Raw genomic sequence first — 18427 nt, 5'->3', positions numbered from 1 at the left:
GAGTCGAGAGTGAAAAAAAGTTGTGTATTTTTTTGTTTAGGGTTACTATTCGGTACGGTACGGTGGCATACGGTGGCTAATATATGGTATCGCACCCGTGTCATACAAGAATGGTACGGTACGGTATGATACCGTATTAATTCGGTAGGCGTACGGTACGATATTAAATGGTATGGTATGACACAGTATCGGTACGGTTTCGGTATATACGGTATAGATGCCCAGCCCTAAAATATTATCTCTAATGTTGGTCATTTGTGCAATATTTCTCGGAGACATAACTAAATTTGGTGTAGCCATATCTTCACCATCAACAATCATGTCTTCTGCTTGAAACTCTTCGAACAACCTATCACAACGTGCTTCTCTTCAGATAAAATTACGTAACACACAACATGCAATAGGGATACGTCGTTGCCTACGTGGAGGATAATTGGGCATCAATTTCAAAATTGAAAAACGAGCTTTCAACACAACAAAACACCGCTCAATTATATTACGTAATGAAGAATGCCTATAATTGAATAATTCTGTAGGACCTCTTCGTGCTCAACGCAGTCCCCTATAATCACGCAAATGATATCTCTCACCTCGGTAAGGTGTCAAGAATCTAGGCATATTTGTATATCCAGCATCCACAACATAGTAATATCATGTTAATTAATTCGTTATTTGCATGTGATAATAATGTTAGTAATAATTTCAATTTAATTTTTTATATTTATTCATACCTTCCTTTGGAAAAGGAAATTCATTCTCTGGCCTCAACACTGCATCTGTGAACACTATAGAATCATTTGCAGTCCCTTCCCATCCGGTGTAAACAAATGTGAACATCATATCGAAAGAGCATGCGCACATAACATTTTGAGTAATAAGAACCTTTCTACCATGGTATGAGGTTTGTTTTTGTGCTGGTGCCCAAGCAGCAACATGTGTCCCGTCAATTGCACCAATACACTTCTACAATATAGTGAAAAGTAACTAAGCTAAATAATAAAAATAACTAAATGATATATATAGTATCATGTGACCAATTGCAAAATGAAAAAAAAAAAATTCCTCACCTCAAAATAAGGATAATGCTTTGGGCTTAGGGGTGTAAGTTGGATTGGAAAATCCTATTCCGACCGATTCAGGTCCGAATATTTCCGAAAAAATTTCGACTCCGATAAATCCGATATCCGAAAATGCCGAATCCGATATTTCCGATAAATGCCGAAAATTCCGCAATTCCGATCCGAAAAAATTCCGAAGCTCTCCAAACCCATTCCGATCAGCTTTTTTCAATTTTTTCCGGAAAATTCCGAGTTTCTAATTATAATTCCATTATTTGTAGTATATAGGTCTTATTGTCATATCTTATTTGTTATATTTCAGTACCATTATAGAAATATTTATATAACAAAAATGTGTTTGTTTAAATGTAACAAAAATGCATGTGTACTTGTTATATCCAAATGTACCACATATATGGTAAATGTAGGGAGTATCATACTATTTCATTTTATATTCTATGTATGTATGTATTTTTTTTTAAATTTTAAACTATCTTCATTTAAACTTTTAATTATAAAATTATTTTATACATAAAACAACATAAGTATATTCATTGGAGCTTGGCAATTATAGTATTCCAATTGTCTAAAGCAAGACTAACATATTGAATGCAAGTTTAACACAATTCAAGTTTAACACTCTTATTCCCCTAGTATTCCAATAGTATAGATTGTTGTGTATATATATAATATTTAAATATAGAGTAGGCTCGGAAGACAAACAATAAAACACATTTTTTAGTTATTTATGAAACATACATTTTTCTTTATTGATTTATTTTAAAATTAGGCCAAATCCATAGTCCAACTTTAATACAAACTCCATGCCCAAGTCTAACTCTATGTCTTCTCCCAAAATTGGATGTGGAACAGAGTCGTTATAGTCTCAGGACCTATTGGAGGAAAAACAGCTTCCATGAAAGTTTTTGGCTTGACATCTCTCTGTTTCTATCTTCTTTATTCTCTCCTCCATATTGATATCCCTCTTTTTGTCTCTCCTTTTTTCTCTCTCCCCCTCCCAACCTGATTATAGCCTTATTTTTCAAGATAGCCTTATTTTTCAAACTTGGAGAAGAGGAATTGTAGCTGGGGACTAATGAGGAAAAAAAGAAAGAAATAGAGTGCAGAAATTGGAAAAAAAAAACAAAAAAAAAGACCAAGAAAAATCTGCAAAAATGGGGAAAAAATCTGCAGAGATCTTAAAAAATAAGAGAAGTATAAAATTAGGTTAGTTGATTTTGATCTACCATAATGCATACGTTCTGGCTGCAAAGGTGTTCTTTTCTCTAAAAAGTGGAGCATAATGCCAATCAAACTATAAACTTGAAAATCAAAGTTTAATATCTTGGGAAGACCTAGACCAAAAAGAAATATCATCAAGTGTCAGAGCAAAACGCCTGCATTAATATTTGAGAAACAGATGAGAGCAAGAAGAGCTCTCATGTAGCAGACCCATTTCTGAGAGTTGTTGGAGTCCCACATCGACTGAAACATAAACTTTGGATGTTTTCTCCTCTATAAATATGTTCACCCTAAACAACCTCGAACAAACTTCGATTTCAGCCTACAATCTTACGCGGGCTTTGACAGGTCATTATTTAGTGGGTATTTATGAAACTCCTAGTTGGGCTTTCTTAATAGAAGTCTAATTGGGATTTTTAATATTAATTTTTTCAGTTAAGTATAAAATTTGTAGATTATGTTCTGAAGAATTCAGAATTTCGGAATCGGAATCGGAAGTGTTTATTGAATTCTGAAAGATTTTGGATGGAAATTGGAATGGCTGTTTCCGATTCGATCCGGCCGAATTGCAGGGCTATTTGGGCTATTCAAGATTTCGGGTGGTGTTTCCCCTCTACTACTTGGGCGTATAATACGTGGTGATAATCCACATAAAGCTGTCAACACACGCTTAAATTGTCTGTGAATTGTGTCTTTAGATCGTTGAAAACGCTCAGCCGCAACTCGCATACGAATACTATGAGAAACTATAAATAAGAAAATACCAACTGCTTCTTGAATACCCACATGTCTTTCATGGTGTAAAAGATCTAAAGTCTCAAGGGTTTGACATAACCTTAAAAAGACATGTTTGTCCATGCGAAATGAGTCATAAATTCTATTCGGATTTCCATTCAACAACTCTTGAATATATTCATGCCCCGATAAAACTGAATTATGGCAAGGAGTCCTATCAACATATGATTGCCAATATTCATAAATATTCATACATATTAGCATATGATGTGTCATTTCTTCAAGTTCTTCCATATCTGAATCACTATATGAGTTATTGTCTCCATTACTAGTAGACATGTCTAATACCTTCAAATATTCAAATTAAGTAATCGTCACTAACATTGAAACAATAATAACATATCCACAACCATACTATTCAAATATAAAAGAACACAAGGACTATCCATTAATATAATAACATATCAAAGATATTCATAAACTCAAATAACACATAATCCATAACATATAAAAGAAATTTATAAACTAAAATAACATATAAAAGAAATTCATAATCTCAACTAAAGAGAAACCACAATCATACTAGTATTCCTAAAGACTAGCTAACCAAGCTCTCCTCCTCGCATCCGACATTGTAATAAATATTTTTCTCCATTCAACAAGCACAATTTTTTCTAGCATCTTGTTGAATGTATCATTTTCAATGTCCCCCATTTCTTCAACAAGTCCGATGCATTCTTCAATAGAATACATCTCCTTGGAGGTGCTAGATGCCTCTGTTTGTGCCTAATAAATCACGGCCATGAACTGGCCGAAGGAGCCCTTTTTCTCGACTCTAGCACTTTCTCGAGAAGCTAAAACGCAGCGTTTCGCCAAGGTGCTTTGCCTTCCTGAAGACAAAAGAAAAACGCTAAGGCATGTTCATCTCGGCCTCAATTGCGGGCCGAGCTAAATTGGCGACCAGAAATATTAAAGTCAGATCATCACGTGATAGCAGGGACCCATGCTTCATTTAATGAAGTAGTGCCTGTTTAATGCAGCAAACCCACTGGCTACAAATAAGCATTTAATGCATGAGGGAAGGTGGGAAGTGACTGAAGTCAGGTTTTGGCGACAGAAGACAGTGATTAGACGTAGACATTCTCACAAGAATCCTTGCAGCTTGAGAGAATAGGTCACCAACTATCAGAGCAATAAATGCGTCTCCACAGCTAGAAGCTCAGAACCCACGATCAAGAGCGGCGACCGAGATTCACCGGGATTTATGGGGTCACACCACCATACTTCACGATCCCAAATGTCGATTGGACTACCCACTTGCTCTAATCAGGCTCCACCATGCAGATTTTCAGCCTCGATTACTCCTCCAAGAACTCTTCCTATAAATACAAGGCTCGAGCTACATTCAAAGGGTTCAAACACCAAACCAAAGCCTCCCACGGAGCAACTTATTTTTTCCTGTAATGCACTTTCAATATCTTTACTTGCTTTCCTAGGAGTAGTGTTAGACTGTAAGGAAAATTCATTCATCAATATATCATACGACCTTTGATTTTCAAGGCGCTGGAGCACCATCCCTGTTGTTCGTTCACTCACCCCATATATCATACGACCGTCGCTCCCTGAGCAACGCGCCGGAGCACCGCCCAAAACCCACCACCAACACCATCACTCAACGGCCTTGTAGTTGAGGCCGTGAACCTAACAGCCGAGACTAGTTCCTCTCTCGGCTACAATCGTTTGATTAGAGGACGAGTTCAAACAGGCGCACCACTTATCCATCCTACACTCATCAACATCTCGACGCACGGTAGACCGTGCTGGCACGCCCGCGCACAACCGTACCGCACCCTAAAGCAGGAAGCCGCGTGTCAACGCATATCCCCTCGGCCTGGAACTCCAGGCCGTGAGATTTGCGCGGCAGACACTTTTGGCACGCCCGGTGGGATACTTGTCAAAAACTTATGGTGGAAACTAGGGCACAGGCAAAGCTCAAAAACAAAGCAGTCGAAATGACTTCTGAGACTCTTGAGTCCACCTCACCAATCACAATTACCGAGACCGAACATACGGTTGGGATCTCGGATAGCGTTCCAGTAACGACGGATCGTACGGCCGAGTCCATGCAGGAACAGGCAGTAGTGGAGGAGCTGATGTCCAAGCAGGCCTACAGGATAGAAAACATCCTTCATGGCCGCGATGGACAGGTTCTCCTCAGAACTGCGAACGCTTTTTCAGGAGAGGATGCCGGTAGCCTCGCCCGCGACACCTCCCAGAGTCGGACCGAGGAGCCAAGAACGCGAGAGAATCAAGCCTTACGGCGAAAGCAGCAGCCTCGGCCCACACCCAAGCATCAGGCTACGGCCAGCATTCTTTGCCACTGACAAACGGCTGGGGGCAGTCCCAGCCCACGTGGGCGAATTCTGGGCCAACCTACTCGGCAGAGACAGCGCGTGGACCGCTCCATGCTTTGGCCGTATCACTAGGGCACGGCAGCCTCGAACATCTTGCGATCCACCCGCTCGGCCCAGTTCATACTGCGGCCGTCCACACCCATCCTAGCCTAAGCAACGCGACCGCTGTATCATCACAGCAGTACGGTCAGGGCAATCCGACCGTCTCACCACTATTGCAGGCGTCGTCGTGTCCGTTGGGCTCTCACCTTCACTACGGGTCGGCCATTCCAACGACAGCGCATACGCACCTTGGCCAAACCCACGGTTCTCATCTGGCGTCAACCAGCTCGGTCATCCCGGCCGAGCCCCTTGTTCAAATGGCCCAGCAGGTAAGGCCACAGAACGAGGTGCTACAGGTCACGCGGCCATATGCAGCCCAGCAGGAGGCACCACCTCAAGGGATCTGGTTCGAAGATGTTCAGCGGATGATCGAAGACGGCCTAGCTCAGAGGCGGCCAGACGCGCCAAGATATACGAGGCCGTACCCGCCAGAAATTGACCGGACCCCTCTCCTCCGGAACTATCGATTGCAGGAATTCATGCTTTTTTCTGGGGATGGGTAGACCTCCTCCATTGAACACATAGGCCGTTTGACGGCCTAGTGTGGAGAGGCCGATTCGGACGCCCAGAGGCTCCGTCTATTTGTTCATTCTTTGACCGGCGCGGCGTTCTCATGGTTCATAAACCTTCCGCCGAACTCAATAAGGGATTGGTCTGATATGGAAAGGGTATTCCACGAACATTTCTATCAGACCAACCGAGAAATAACGGTCGCCGAGCTGGCAAGAATTGGTGTCGCACGAACCTGCCAGAGACGGAGTTCGTCAAGATGGCCGAAGAAGGATTGGAATTCGAGTACCGGAAGAAATTCTAGGGAATCGAATTCCGGGATATGCATGACTTGACCAACAAGGTAGACAGGTATACGTCCTTGTTGAAAGAAGAGATGCAGAAGAAGACTGCCTCAAAAGGGACCTACTACAGGAATCCCATCGTCAGCTACGCCGAAGCAGACGGCTCCGCGGAGGCCGAGGGCGAGGAGGTAGAGATGAGTTCGGCCGAAGTCAGCATAGACAAACCCTTCGTTTGCAGAGGGCTTGTTAAAACTGACAATAGCCGCACAAAAATCACCGACGCCAAGTTCGCGACGCGGGAAACGAAGGCCTACACTTTTGACTTAACAAGGGCCAAGGCTATCTTCGACCTGCTATTGGCCGAGAAAAAGGTCAAATTGTCCTTCGGCCATAAAATTCCGAAACCCGAAGAGCTCAAAGGGAAAACGTTTTGCAAATACCACAGTTCTTGGTCTCACAACACCAACAACTGCGTTATCTTGCGAGACGTTATCCAGAAATTAATAGACGAGAAGAAGCTCCAGTTTCCGGAGAAGGCGGCCATGCAAGTCGACTCCAAGCCGTTCCCTCCGCCTGTCATCAACATGGTCGATGCCCAACTCCCAGCCGGGTATAGGGAAGTTCGTCGATCGGCGAAAGGGCCTTATTGGCCGAACTAGAGCCGGCCCTTTGCGAACGATGCAAGTATGAGATCGGTCAGCCCAGGCCGCAGGAAAACAAGAGGAAGGCCGCCGAGCCATCTCACACGACCATAAAGAGATTCGGTGGTCAGTACGACCGACGGCCGACCAGCAGAGCTGTTTTTAGCCGACCGGGGCCACAAACCCCCAGCACGTCGGTCAGCCACGAAGAAGAGGCCGCCCTTAGGTCGATAAAAACTTTCAAACCATCGGTCATAAAGGAAGACCGTTGGTACCATGCACGGCCTGGGGGTAGGGCCGAACCGCTGACGAAAACCTAACTGAGGAGAATGCAGAGACAGGTTCAGCATGCCATAATGCAGACAACCGAGGCCGAACGCTTCAAGCGCCAAAAGAAAGTGGCGACTGCGGACGGGCCGTCATCCAAATCGGTTGTTTCCCCGGCGGTAAAAACAGCCAGCACCAAGCCTCTGAGGACATGGCGCCCTAGGCAAGACGAGAGTCCCCGTGGATCATCGGCCAATTCAGCTCAGCCAAAGGCCGCGGTCATGGAGAGGACAGACGAGGGTGTCGTCGACATCTACCACGGGAGTGACCCCCCTTTTTCGGCCAACGGTCTGTCCTTTCTCAAAGAATTCCATAAGGACCATTCGGCCACGGACCTATACGGCATGACCCCTGAAAGCCGTGAAATCGTGGAGTTGGCTCTCAAAAACACAAAGGCAGAAGCGCTCCTCATCACCAGCAGTTCTGACTCGGCCATTAAGGCCGTATACCAGGCAAACAGGGAAGCCAGAGCGAGAGGTCTGCCAAGTTACCAGCCCGAACTCGGCGGATCAGAGGCTAGAGTCCCTTTCAGCAAGGGCGATTTGGAATATCTCCGCCAGTATTTTACTGTGACTCCGGCGGACACTATCTTTGGCCTGACGACAGAGGAAAAAGCCCGGGTAAGCCGGTTAGACGACTACTTGACGGCCAGGGACACATTGGCAAAGGCTAGACGGGCCCTCGAGGAGGAGGTTGAAGCCTCAGACCCCCCTGAGATCAAACCATCCACAACCGAAAGCCCGGGGACCGCAAGACCTATGATCGAAGGTTTCGGTGATCCTTTTTTCGAACATGAGGCCGAAGACGACCCCGCTTTAGGAATCTCCGATGAGGAATATGAGGGAATCCTCGGCATGGTCGAGGAAAACCTCCTCGCCAAAGACGGCTGTGAGGCCGAAGAGGAAGCTAGAAGGGGAAACCCGCGGGAACCGGAGGAGGTCGGCATCAACATGGTCTTGGTGCTACCATTTGAGTTTTCAGCCCCAGGAGGGTAGACCAACGGCCTGAATGATGATGTGGCCGAGGAGCAGCTTGATCAGAGACCAAAGACTAAGGAAGAATTGTTGGCCGTAGCGTTTAACGAGGTGATACGAAGAGACGAGCCGAACAAATACCGGCACTTGAAGCCGTTGTACATCTCGGCTCACATAGAGGGTGTGCCCATATCCAAGGTTTTCGTTGACTATGGGGCGACGGTCAACATCCTTCCTTATTCCTTGATGAGAAAGCTAGACAAGTCAAAGGAGGACCTCATCCCCAGCGACGTGGTCATGAGCAGCTTTGTCGGCGATAAGCCTAAGACCATTGGCATATTGCCCTTAAAGATTACCGTGGCCGACCAGACAAGGGTCGCGGCCTTCTACGTGGTCGAATCAAGCGTCGACTACAACATATTGCTCGGCCGTGATTGGATCCACCAATCTGGATATATACCGTCTTCCCTCTTCCAATTGTTATTCTTTTGGGACGGCCAGAAAGTGTCTTTACACCCGGCCGACGAAAAACCTTTTGAGGCCAACGCCGTGCAAGCTCGGATTTACGACGACGATGTTGGATGGGTTGTCCTCACCGGCCACGATGCAAACGGCCGACCAACCAGAACGACGGCCCAGAAGGTGCTGGAGTTAGGCGCCGAGAATATCCGACAGGATTCGGCGCGCGAGGTATTAATCGACCTCACTAGCCTTTAGATGACAGACAAGGCCACTAAATAAGAAGGGGCAGCGACCGTGAAGGATTTGGTAGAACGACTGCTGGAACATTTGGCGGAGGAATCTTTACGGCCAAATTCACCAATCAACCTGATCGAATTCCTCCACGAATCGGACGAGACGGACGCGTTGACTTTGGCGCCTGCCGAGATGGAGGATGACTACCCTGAAGTCCAGGACCCTTTGTTAGAAATAAATGTAGGGTCGGAGGCCGAACCACGGCCTCTTTTTGTAAGCCATATGTTGGATCCTAAGTTAGCGGCCGAGGTTATCGGCTTGCTCCATGAATATAAGGATTGTTTTGCTTGGGATTGTCATGAGATGCCTGGGTTGCCAAGAAGTTTGGTCGAGCACGAATTAAGAATCAAGGAGGGGTTCAAGCCTTTCCAGCAGCCGCCAAGACGTTTCTCGACCGAGGTACAGCTCAGGGTCAAGGAGGAAATTGAACGGCTCCTTAAAGCCGGCTTCATCCGAACGGCCCGGTACGTTGAGTGGCTGGCCAACATTGTACCGGTTTTGAAGAGGACTGGGGCTTTGAGGGTTTGCACCGATTACCGAAATCTGAACCTCGCAACCCCCAAAGACGAATACCCCATGCCTATGTCAGACCTTCTGGTGGACGAAGCCGCAAAGCATGAACTCTTGTCTTTCATGGACGGCCATGCGGGTTACAACCAGATTTTTGTGGCCGAGGAGGATGTCCACAAAACGGCGTTCAGATGTCCAGGAGCAATCGAAACCTATGAATGGGTAGTCATGCCGTTCGGCCTAAAGAATGCCGGCGCGACATACCAGCGAGCCATGAACCTTATTTTTCACGACCTTATAGGCCGAACCGTTGAAGTCTACATCGACGACGTGGTTGTAAAGTCCCCGTCCAGAGGCGACCACGTAGGACATCTTCGACAGGCTTTTGACCGAATGCGAGCGCATGGCCTAAAGATGAACCCGAAGAAATGTGCTTTCGGTGTCATCGCCGGGAATTTCCTCTGTTTCTTGGTTCACCAACGAGGAATCGAGGTAGATAAAAATAAGGCTACGGCCATTATGGCAGCCCCTCCGCCGAGGACTAAGAAGGAGCTCCAGTCCTTCCTCGGTAAGGTGAACTTTTTACGGCGTTTCATATCCAATCTGGCAAGGAAAATCCAGCTGTTGTCTCCCTTGCTCAAACTGAAAGACACAGAACAGTTCTTATAGGGGACAGAGCATCAGGCGGCCCTCGAAGACATCAAGAAATATTTGACCCAACCGCCGGTCCTTATGCCGCCAAAAAGAGGGAAACCATTGAGGCTTTACATTTCGGCTTCAAAGGGCTCTATCGACTGTCTGCTGGCTCAGAACAACGAGTCTGGGCACGAACAAGCAGTGTACTATCTAAGCCGCACCCTCAACACGGCCGAATTAAACTATTCGCCGATCGAGAAATTATGCCTAGCGCTTTATTTCGCGGCCACCAAGTTGCGGCATTATATGCTTCCTTCGGTCGTTCAAATCATCTCCAAGACCGATCTCATCAAATATATGCTTACTCGGCCGATCATACGCGGCCGAATTGGGAAGTGGACGATGGCATTGTCCGAATTTACCTTTCAATACGTAGCTCAGAAATCGGTCAAGGGTCAGGCATTGGCCGATTTCCTAGCTCATCACCCGGCCCAGGGACAAGAAGAGGAGTTGGAGGTGGAGATCGGTATGGCCCGTATGGAAAAGAATTATTGGACCATGTACTTCGACGGCTCCAGCACCGAGGCCAGGTCAAGAGCCGGAGTTGTGATCGAATCTCCTCAAGGGCAAAAATGGCAGTTCGCATTCCAACTCGAGTTCAAATGCACTAATAATCAGGCCAAGTACGAAGCGCTCATCATCGGTCTCGATATTTTGAAAGAAATGAAGGCAACCCGTGTTTTGGTCTACGGCGACTCTCAGCTGGTGATTAACCAACTGATTGGGGAATACCAATGCACGAGCGAGAATTTAGCCATGTATTATGTGACGGCCCTCAACACGGCCGATGGATTTTCTAGAATTTCCTTTGTTCATATACCGCGCGCCGAGAACGGCGAGGCCAATGAGATGGCCCAGGTAGCATCAGGCGTAAACATCCCGAACACCGACCACGATCGCGTACCTTGCCAGCTTTGGCCGAACGTGGAATGGCAGCGCAAGTGTCTTCGGCCGATATTATCGACGAGATCAACACGGCCGAAGCCGACTGGCGCTACCCCATAGTGAAGTATTTGCGTAACCCTTCTGGCAGCCATGAGAGGACTACACGTTTCTGAGCTCGGTGTTATTTGATTTATCAGAACGAGCTGTATCGAAAGGGATCAGACGGCTTACTGCCCCTATGTCCCAGCGCCGAAGACATCAGGGTCATCATGACCGAATCTCACGAAGGGATTTGCGGTGCTCACCAGTCTGGCGTCAAGATGAGGTGGTTGGTTCGGAGACACGGCTATTACTGGCCGACCATTTTGAAAGATTGCATAGAATATGCGAGGGGATGTATCAAGTGTCAAATTCACGGCCCCATACAAAGAGTACCGGCCGAGGCCCTCCACCCGGTTACCAAACCATGGCCATTCAGAGGGTGGGCCGTGGATATCACCAGTCGTTCACCGGTTCGGTATTCCAGAAACTATCACAGCCGATAACGGCTCGGTATTCGCATCGGCCGAGACACGGGAGTACACCGAGAAAATGGGGATCAAATTTATCCACTCAACACCTTACTACCCTCAATCTAACGGACAGGCCGAGGCAAGTAACAAAGTAATCAAGGGCATCCTTGAGAAGATGATTGAGGAAAAACCTAGGGCGTGGCACGACTTGCTCCCCGAAGCTCTTTGGGCTTACCGAATCTCAAAGCGGTCGGCCACGGGCACATCTCCTTACGCCTTAACCTACGGTCACGACGCCATCGTCCCAATGGAGTTAAAGGTTCGGTCTCTTCGTGTGGCCGAACAGCCTGAACAAGAAAGGGGGAATTATGCACAAGCCATGGTTCAGGAGTTGAAAGATTTGGAGCAATCTAGACTCGATGCCCATAACCTAATGCAGGCACAGAAGCAAATTGCGGCGAGGGCTTACAACAAAAAGGTTAAGCAAAAAGCTTTCGCCGAAGGCGACCTAGTATGGCGAGCCGTGCTTCCTATTGGGACAAAGGACCCTCGGTTCGGCAAATTTTCGCCCAATTGGGAAGGGCCGTTCATTATCGAACGAATTCTTGGCTGAGGTGCATTTCAGTTAAGAGATAGAGATGGGGAGTGGCACGACCTGCCGATCAATGGCCAATATTTGATGAGATATGCCCCGTCATTACGGGAGACGACCGTGAAAGAGTTATGAGATTTACAAATATCAAAAGCGGAGTATGCAACACGACAAAGACAAACTAAAGGAAATCATACTTCATTTTATTCATTTAATTTAAAAAGGGGGACACGTTTACAAGGAAACGGCCAGGTCATGGCCGAGTACAAACACACATAAGAAAAATCACATCCTAAATCTATGCGCTTCGGCTCCATGGTCTTCTTGCTAGACAATCAGACGCTTTCCCCCGAGGCAGGACCTCCGCCACCCATATCGTCATCAGCCACGGCCAGCCTTAAACCAGGGCTTCACTCCAGGCCATGGAAAGCGCAAGGGTCGTCACTCCAGACACGGAAAGCAACTGCCACTCCAGCCATGGTAAGCAGTCGCCATTCCGGCAGTGGCAGCGGCTGTCGTTTAGGCCGTGGTAGCGGCCATCACTCTGGCCATGGTAAGCGGTCGTCATTCCGGTTATGATAGGAGCCATCACTCCAGCCATGGTAAGGGCCGTCACTCCGGCCATGGATGTGACCAGGGTACTCAGCCGCATAAATTCGGCCACGTTGGGGTCATCATCCCAGGTCCTCTCGCCCTCATCAAACTGCCAAGTCATCTGGACTAGGCCAAATTGCCAAGTCATGAGACTCAGCAGATATGGTTCCCTGGTTTTGAAGAGGCTGCAATGAGGATCATTAGGGCAGGTTGAAATAAGGGAGGACGAAGCCCAGGAATCGAAGAAGGGCTCCAGAGTGATTAAAGCGAGAAGGAAGTTCACTGAATAATAAAAGAGTTTCAAATTTGGGGAAAGAGGGCTGAGAAAACTGGGGAAAGTCAGTGTGAACCTTCGAAGAACATGAACTCAGAGATTTTGGGAGTGTGAAAGAAAATGCGAAGGAGTTTGGGTTTTATACTGGCGCTGGAGTTCAAAACACAGAAGTATGATTCTCGAAAGATAAAACGGCCTGACAGCACACTCAGAGCACGCGAAATTATGACAGAGACATAGCGGCCAACGTTTCGATTAGCAGGGCAAAATGATGGCTCGTGCGAATTGAGAGCGCGATGACGCGTCGAAAATCCAGAGACCGTCGTTTCACTTGACGAGGCGAAACGACGCCCTGGGCAATGATGACCTGCACGACGTGCTTGAGGCATTAAATGCGCCGACTGGCCTGCGCATTTAATACCCCAGTTGTCAATCACTCCAGGAGGAATGAGAACGGTCCATCCCTTGGAATCCATTCGGCCCCTACCCACGCCGAGACCGAAGAATCCAGGGATGTGGGGGCAATGTTTGTGCCTAATAAATCACGGCCATGAACTGGCCGAAGGAGCCCTTTTTCTCGACCCTAGCACTTTCTTGAGAAGCTAAAACGCAGCGTTTCGCCAAGGTGCTTTGCCTTCCTGAAGACAAAAGAAAAATGCTAAGGCATGTTCATCTCGGCCTCGATTGCGGGCCGAGGCCGAGGCCGAGGCCGAGCAAAATCGCGGCCAGAAATATTAAAGTAAGATCATCACGTGATAGCAGGGACCCATGCTTCATTTAATGAAGTAGTGCCTGTTTAATGCAGCAAACCCACTGGCCACAAATAAGCATTTAATGCGTGAGGGAAGGTGGGAAGTGACTGAAGTCAGGTTTTGACGACAGAAGACAGAGTGATTAGACGTAGACATTCTCACAAGAATCCTTGCAGCTTGAGAGAATAGGTCACCAACTATCAGAGCAATAAATGCGTCTCCACGGCCTGAAGCTCAGAACCCACGATCAAGAGCGGCAGCCGAGATTCACCGGGATTTATGGGGTCACACCACCATACTTCACGATCCCAAATGTCGATTGGACTACCCACTTGCTCTAATCAGGCTCCACCATGCAGATTTTCAGCCTCGATTACTCCTCCAGGAACTCTTCCTATAAATACAAGGCTCGAGCTACATTCAAAGGGTTCAAACACCAAACCAAAGCCTCCCACGGAGCAACTTATTTTTTCTTGTAATGCACTTTCAATATCTTTACTTGCTTTCCTAGGAGTAGTGTTAGACTGTAAGGAAAATTCATTCATCAATATATCATACGACCCTTGATTTTCAAGGCGCCGGAGCACCATCCCTGTTGTTCGTTCACTCACCCCATATATCATACGACCGTCGCTCCCTGAGCAACGCGCCGGAGCACCGCCTAAAACCCACCACCAACACCATCACTCAACGGCCTTGTAGTTCAGGCCGTGAACCTAATAGCCGAGACTAGTTCCTCTCACAGCTACAATCGTTTGATTAGAGGACGAGTTCAAACAGGCGCACCACTTATCCATCCTACACTCATCAACATCTTGACGCACGGTAGACCATGCTGGCACGCCCGCGCACAACCGCACCGCACCCAAAAGCAGGAAGCCGCGTGTCAACGCATATCCCCTCGGCCCGGAACTCCAGGCCGTGAGATTTGCGCGGCAGACAGCCTCAACACTCTTTTCCTTTTGAATTGATTGTAATCTTTGACTCATAACTTCACTGCAAACCTCCAAATAGGATTCCATTTTATCCCATTTCTTTGGATGACACTCGGGTGGGGCAGCAGTTACACACTTTCTTTTTCCTTTACCATGATCAATTTCCAGGTTAACACTATCATCATCCAAGTCAACATCAATGTGAACACTAGTGTTAAGGAAATTGCTCTCTAACTCACGCTCCTCATCTCAGTTAGGAGGAAGTTGATTAGAGGCATAACGCAACTGATCGGTTGCAGTAGTGGTGTTGAATATCTCCCCTAAAAGCTGATAGTGCACTAAACCTTGAGTGTGATATTGCTTCGCTCTTGGTTTACTCTACAAACCATGACAAATATTATACTCAAACATCATAAGCAATTCACTTAAGTATGAAGTGAAGTGAAAAAAAAAACTTAAACAAAGGCTTGGTATACCTTAATGTAACTAGCCCAAACATCCTCTGAGGCAGTGACTGTGTTAGCAATAGGATCCCACCCAAATCTAGTATGCTCAATTAGATCCGAGAACTCACGATGTGCAATTCGCAACTATTAAACTTAGACTTAAGTTGCTTAACAGTGCATTTTTTTCCACATTTTGCTAACAACTCCTCGCTTATTTCGGACCAAACTTTCGTTTTAGAGGTTGATGCTTGCAAGTCACCCTTCTTCACATGATCATGCAATATATGTATAAAAAACTCCTCATGTTTGGAAGACCATTGTACTTTTTCCTCACCATCAACATTCTTAGGGGCCATATCCTTGTAAAGAAAAAAAAATTAAGACAATCCAATAATTTATTGCATTTCAGAACATCGCACATATCATCACCACATATATGAATCACATATTTACGAATAAGAAAACATATCCTTTAAATAAATAAAAAAAGACAAACTCAATATGAAAACATATCTTTTCCCTGTTCTAGTGGTACATATTTCGTATTAAAAAATCTGAACATTTTGGTGTCACCATTCCTTAAAAAATCAAAACCCAATTCGAAATTATGAAAATCATTATCAAAGATCCCAAAATTAAGCACAAAAAAAAAAACCCATTTGAGAAAATTACAAAGCTGAATTGCCCAAATGAATAATGAAGCACCAAAGAGAAGAAAACAGAGGAATTACCTTAGCCAATGTGAGGTCTGTGTCGTTGTTTTCCTGATTATGCTATCGCTTCAGCTTCTTCCAAAAGTAAACTGAATAACAGACCGCCATATACAAAACCCAACTCAAAACTATGAAAATCATTATCAAAGATCCCAAAATTAAGCACACTGAATAACAGACCACCATATAAAATTATGAAAATTATTATTAAAAATCCCAAAACTAAACCCTAAATTATGAAAATTATTATCAAAGATTAGAAAATTAAGCACAACAAACACTACAAGAAAACAGGCCTTAGTTGACACTTCATAGTTGACATTTCTTGAAAAACCATAAACTATTCTACGAAATTTTGACGTTTTTAAAAAAACGTCAACTATATAACTGTTTTCTTTATATTTTATAAAAAACGTCAGCTAATGAAATATAACCCTGACATTTTTTTCATAAACGTCAACTAAAGAAACAATTTCGTGACATTTATTAGAAAGCGTCAGCTACTCTTCCAAAAAAAGGGACAATAGTCATCCATTTGTTTTTTATTTTTAAAAGAAAACCTAAAAGCTATTTCACTTTCCCTTTGCCCCTCTCTCTGCCTTGCGCCTCCCAGCCTTCTCTTTTTCTTTTTTTCTTTTTTTTTTTATCTCTGCCCTTTCCTTTCAATCGTTCTTGACTTCTCTCTCCAAAGCGTTCAGTTCCTTGGCTCGCTAGAATCTCGACGGCGTTACCTCCGACGACCTTGATGATGCCATTCACGATTAGGTTTTCATCTTTATACAATCTCCTACCTTTTGCGTTTTATTTATGTATTAATGTTTCTAGATCTCATGGTTTCTTTTGGTGCAGGTACTAGAAGGTGACGGATCTACGATTTTCTCTTTCTCAAGATCGCTATATCGCTCAACTCATCTATGTGCTCTCAATTTCTCGCTCAATTCATCTCTGCTCTCACGCTTTCCCTTAGTCATCTCTCTGCTCTTACTCTCTCATATGACAACGCAAACCTTTGAAACCACAAACCCACCGAAGTCCAAACTCTCCCCCCTTTACAACATTTGGTCTCAAATCAGTCCAAATTATCAATTTTTTATGTTGCTATGTTTGGGTTTCAGGCATAGTAAGCAAATTGTTTTCTCCGACTCCTAATTCTCCTTCAGGTAAAACCTAAAACACATTTATTTTATCTTATTGATATGCATAGATTTTTTGGTTTATGTTGTTGTCCTAAATTCACTTCTCAAAACCCACGCCTTGAATTTATTGAGGAAATTTTAGTAAAATACTGTGATGTCTTTTGTGTTTGGTATCACTGATTAAAAGTAGTTGCTTGCTTACTTCGTTGTAACTTTCTAGCTGTGTTTTCGTTGGTTGTGATAAGAGTTCATTTATAGTTCGATTTTCTGATATTTCATATATGTGCTTAATTGTTGTGAGCTTAGAATTTGTGTCATCTTAAGTTGCATAATTTTATACCACTGATTTAATCCCAGCTCCTTGCTTGTTTGTGTGTTCTGTCTTGTGTTGTGTATGGTCAAGCCAACTTACATAAAAGGTTAGAGCACGCTTTGACATATATACTACTTTAATTATGCCACACAAGTTCTGATTTAGACACATGGATATTAGTCATGTTCTCTATTATTAAAGGTTTGAGTTTTCTGATTCATATTTGGAGTTTGAAGTTTCAATCTTAGGCTGTGATTTTTGTAGATTTTTGTTTTTTCAATTTCTATTTGGAGAGCATATGCAGATAAGGTGAGCATATTTCATATTACTTTTGGACTAGTTGCTCATTCATTGGTTTCTAATTGATATTGAGTTTTTTTTTTTTTTATATGTATACATTGAGTGTAGGTTTCAATCTTGGTCCATAATTTGTGCAGATTTTCAGTTTGATTATATTTAGATGCACTTACAATCAAGGATTTTAGATTAGTTTTTGACTAGTTATTGATGTGATTTAATTTCCGGTTTGGCTACTAGGCTCTAATCATCAATTTTAAGTTATTCTTTGCTTTCCTCTTATTTCTATGATTTTTTTTTGTTTGTGCTAACAAAGAGAGAGAAACAGAGAAAATGATAGCTAAGATTTTAAGAAATTGGTTTCAATCTCTTTGACTAAATTATTACAAGTAGCCATAGAATTTATACTCGGAGTGTGAGATTAACTAACTAAGCATGTGCTAATGCTTACTAACTATGACTTGTAAGAGTTTGAGCTCTACTAAGCTATGTTATTAGTTTGCAGTGGGTTGTGTTTGTATAATTTTTTTTTCCTTAAATATTGGTTTGGAGTGTTTTGTTTAGATGTAGGTGCATATTGGTCTAGAATTTCTTATTCGAATTGTTTTCCCTATTATCCTACATGCATATTCGTTTTTATGGTCATCATATGCTGTTTCAGGATTGTTTATAAAACAAAGACCAGAGAGTATTGTGATATATAAAGATGTGGATGGTGGTACAACAAAT

The 18427-nt window shown here is 44.5% G+C and overlaps 1 long non-coding RNA gene and 1 pseudogene across 1 annotated transcript; both read right to left on the bottom strand.

The window, feature by feature from the left end:
* Nucleotides 1-369: 369 nt before the first annotated feature.
* Nucleotides 370-3374, bottom strand: LOC148291300 (uncharacterized; annotated as a pseudogene).
* A 109-nt stretch (nt 3375-3483) lies between these two features.
* LOC148291299 (uncharacterized) lies at nt 3484-15685 on the bottom strand. Its single transcript, XR_015826638.1, has 3 exons — nt 15270-15685; nt 14803-15171; nt 3484-3809 (listed from the first exon to the last, which is right to left on the bottom strand). It is a non-coding gene; the product is annotated as an uncharacterized LOC148291299 (long non-coding RNA).
* Between the last annotated feature and the right edge of the window lie 2742 nt (nt 15686-18427).

The sequence above is a fragment of the Prunus avium genome, chromosome 8, assembly GCF_965620075.1.
Source record: "Prunus avium chromosome 8, drPruAviu1.hap1.1, whole genome shotgun sequence".
NCBI lineage: Eukaryota > Viridiplantae > Streptophyta > Magnoliopsida > Rosales > Rosaceae > Prunus > Prunus avium.
Note: the sequence above shows the minus strand (reverse complement) of the source record. Positions and strands in the feature narration are given on the sequence as shown.